Consider the following 4095-nt stretch of genomic DNA (forward strand, 5'->3'; position numbering starts at 1 on the left):
CTTAATCCCCATGTAGTTATGGCAGTTTTGGGTTTTCTTCAGCCTTACCTGGGACGAGTCAATGTAATTTTTATTTCTTGTGTTGTGTGAATGTACCTCCCCCCTTACTGTGAAGTTAATCTGGTTTTCTTTGATGTCTATCAGACAGTGGTAAAGGTTTAGTCATATTCATTGTACTGTTGTTGAAAGAGAAACTTTGTGTCTTCAACCTTCGGTTTCGAAGGTTTTCGTGTTTCAGTTTCTTCGTCTTAATATCTTTCTTTTGAAATACCATCCCTGAAAGGCATTGCCCAGTGTTCATTACGGCGGAACATTGACTTATGCAAGACGAATCTTCATTTGGTATCATCCGTAACAATAGCTAATGTAAATGTAGAATACATGTTATGACTCGGATTGTAATACAAAATATCATTAATGACCTTTGAAATTAATGACAGGAAAGTGAAAAAAATAATCAGGTCCCACCGAGATTTGAACTCGGATCGCTGGATTCAGAGTCCAGAGTGCTAACCATTACACCATGGGACCTTGACATTGCCTTTGTGTTATATATGTAATCATTATTACTTTTGCTTTATGTGTGTATCCTTAAATTTTTGCGTCAGCTTTAAGGGGTGTTACAAATGTGGCCTTTCAAGTTCTTTCACTTCTACATTTTCATTAGTTATTTCCCACTGTAGCTACTACGATAGTTATTTAGACTTCTGCAGTATATGTCTGTTATTTCGCTATTCGTCTGTACGGTAATTAATGTTCGATATGCTTTTTAATTGTACTTTTTTTACAGACCTGTTGAAGAATCAAATGGTTGCTGTATAGTTCCAAAATAAATATAATATCAGTAAAGAGATCTGTGCTGTGACACACCGGCAAGTATAAAGCAACAACATGAGACTTCTTCGTTGCGTTTTATTTACGACCAGTGATGAATACTTGTAACTACAGAAGATATCGAGGTAACAAAAGCAGCTTATACAGGAAATTCAGAAGGCTTGCCTATAGTTCAAAAACTTGATGAAGCACTTTCAAAAAGCAAAAACCGCAAGGGAAGAGGAAAAGACAGAATTACGTACCGGTAATGCAGCGTTCATAAAATATGGTGTTATGTTTCTGAAGCTTGCTACAAAGAAAAATTCCAGGCACAGGCAAGAATGCCATTGTTGCACGCCACCCCCCCCCCCCTCCATCACTCTAAAAAAAAAAAAACAAAAACGAGGGGATTGCAGAGATATAAGCCTCGTAGATGTGCCATATATGATATATACAAAATAAACTGTAATAGAGTATCAATAATAAATGAAACTTCATTTATGGGAGCAGAATAGTTTAGGGAGGACATGGGGTATCTTTCAATGCAGTGGCGGCTCTATACCATGTGTCACAAAGGTGCGTCACATTATAAAATGGTTGGGCCTAGCCTTGAGTTCACACGAATAAATATGAAGGGCAGAATGTGACTTTAAACATTAATTTATTGACGTTACATCATTCCGTCCATAAATTCATTATGACAGACATCATAAAGTGCCATATTTGGTTTGCAGTACAGATTAAATTTAGTCCGTGTGCTGTTATCGCTCTATACTTGTAGTTTTTTTGTACATTTATGTTTTGTATCAATTTTTTTTTTCCTAGTCAAGGTATCATTGATTTGTCACGCTCCCCCCCCCCCTTCCCCTTCTACCTGAAAATTGTATCTCCTTGTCTTTTACTATCTCCAAATAGCTCATGCTATTGTTTTTCCTTGAAAAACAGTGAACTATGTTAATTTCTGTGTACAGTGGCAGTGAAAAGTTAAGTTTTAGTGAAAACCTGTGAAAGAATCAACCCCTATGTATAAAACAGCTTCATACATCCGAGCGCTTGCCAGTCAAGTTAATGAGTTGAATATTTTACATTAAGCACGTAAAAGAAAACTAAGCTTACGGTAAGTTTGAAATTACGGTTAAAATTTGTTGGAAGTCGTTAGGTGCTCTGATTATCAAATACTGGATGAATATAATCTGGGTAATTTGCAACCGATTTGAAGCAAAAGCTAGTTTTTCACACATCTCAATATTTATGACTTATGTCCTGTATCGTTTGTATCATAATTTTGAAGGGACAGTTAGAAGTTTATGTGGATACTGTATGCAAAGCGCATTGCGAATAGAGTTAGTAATAAAGAGTTCGCAAATTAAAACGTCATACCTGCTGCTGCCGTTGTACTGCATAGACGGCGGAAACGTAGACAGTGATAAATTTTTTCCCTTCATCATTTGCCCCCCCCCCCCCCAAATGGGGAAAAAATTATCTACTACGTTTCTGCCGTCTATGCACTACAACGGCAGCATCAGGCATGAAGTTTTAATTTGCTAACTCTTCAGTACTAACTCAGCGAGAAAAAGCTTCGAAAAGTTTGAAATTACAGTACTTGGAAAGTTTATCGGAAGTCCTTGCGCGCTCTCATTCTCAAATTCTGGATGAATAAAATCCGGGCACTTCCAAAAGTGCCAGCCTCCTTTGTCTACATAGCCTGACATTTTCTCTACATCAGAAACTTCAGTACGGTATCCAGTATACATAAACCATATTTTAAAACACGCAATCGCTCGTTAACAGCGAAGCACTGAAAAAATATTTCCGTTCTTGTATTGAAAACTATAGTACTCCTATATACATTGCCATTTATTACAAGGTCTTCGTCATGGCTGGACAGACTGCGTCAAAGTTACAATCAAGTGATTTACAATATAATGAATTACAGAACAGCTATATTTTCCGATACACGTATACGCTATTAAAGATATTCGGGCACTATATTGTGGTTGTAATCTGCTGCATAAACAAAGGAGAATTTTTGTCGGCCAGAGAGGAGAGGGTCGGAGCCAGTTCCGCTGGCGGAGCAGGGGAACAACGACCTATCCTTTAGGGGAAACAACCCACGCCACCCACTCTTTAAGCGGGTAAGGACTGTCAGCCTACGACCGCATTCTGGATCCTGCGAAAGTATAACTAAAATATGCTCACTTGGGATCGCCAGTATTTTGTGGTGTTGTCAATGTCGCACTCTAACCCCACCATTGACCGTATTTAGTCATTTCAAACTGTGAACATAAAACAACGATCAACACACAACACAAAGCAAAGCGGAGTGCACAAAACATTCGCCAAGGCCACAGGCAATTGTTTAACGATGCTGATAGTACCGTAAACGTGTAGTTTTGGCCCGACCTCTGCCGGTGACTTTAGGAACTATATATACTATATAGTGTCCACATATAACATACTCCGATACGAATGAAACCTCTTCTCGATATGCCACACAACAAAAACAAATTATGCCACAAAACAAACGTCTTCGAGAGTTTATATTTTTTTTATGTTCAGCTGGAAAACAGAGACCACTGAGAAAAAAAAAAACGGAAAAACTGTAAAAACTGTGAAATACAAATAAGAAACCGGTGTTTACTTATTTTTGAAACAGATTAATCCGTCTTTTGTGACAGAGACCAAAATCGTTAACCACTCTTTGCAAATCAATAGTCTTTGTCGCAGTTCTTGTATTTCTGGAATACACGTATAACTCAGGCAGTAATCAGACACTGAATTACTTCATTGAATTGCTTACATGACTTACTACGCGTCGCATACGCGAAAATGTTCTTTCACGTGATGCAGAGAAAGCTGGAATAGCCACTACTATTTGACTTAATTTGTATAAATCATGTTAAGTAAATTTATATTGCTCTAACAACTGGAGCAATGCAAGTAAATTGCCATCCTTCACTCCGTTTTGCTGTTCTTGTCTAACGATAAGGTTTTTTAATATCTTGTGCTTCCAACGATTCAGTTTTCTATGAATAATTTCGTTTACCCATAAAACATTCACTTATTAGGTTTAGGCTATTATATTGAGTCCTTTAATTATTACCTAGTTCAGTATCAATTATACATAAAGCTTTATCAAATACTAAAGATTTGAAGCCAGTTGGTTGTATAGATTACAGGCTGTCTTTATTTCCCCAAGATATTATGGCGACTTTCGAATTAAACTACAAGAAGAGGAATCTGTGGGAATATCAGCACTTATTTTTGCTGGCACATCTACAC

The 4095-nt window shown here is 37.4% G+C and overlaps 1 non-coding gene across 1 annotated transcript; it reads right to left on the reverse strand.

Moving 5' to 3' along the window:
* Positions 1-459: 459 nt before the first annotated feature.
* Positions 460-531, reverse strand: Trnaq-cug (transfer RNA glutamine (anticodon CUG)). The gene has a single exon. It is a non-coding gene; the product is annotated as a tRNA-Gln (tRNA).
* Between the last annotated feature and the right edge of the window lie 3564 nt (positions 532-4095).

This window comes from Schistocerca gregaria, chromosome 2, assembly GCF_023897955.1.
Source record: "Schistocerca gregaria isolate iqSchGreg1 chromosome 2, iqSchGreg1.2, whole genome shotgun sequence".
Classification (NCBI taxonomy): domain Eukaryota; kingdom Metazoa; phylum Arthropoda; class Insecta; order Orthoptera; family Acrididae; genus Schistocerca; species Schistocerca gregaria.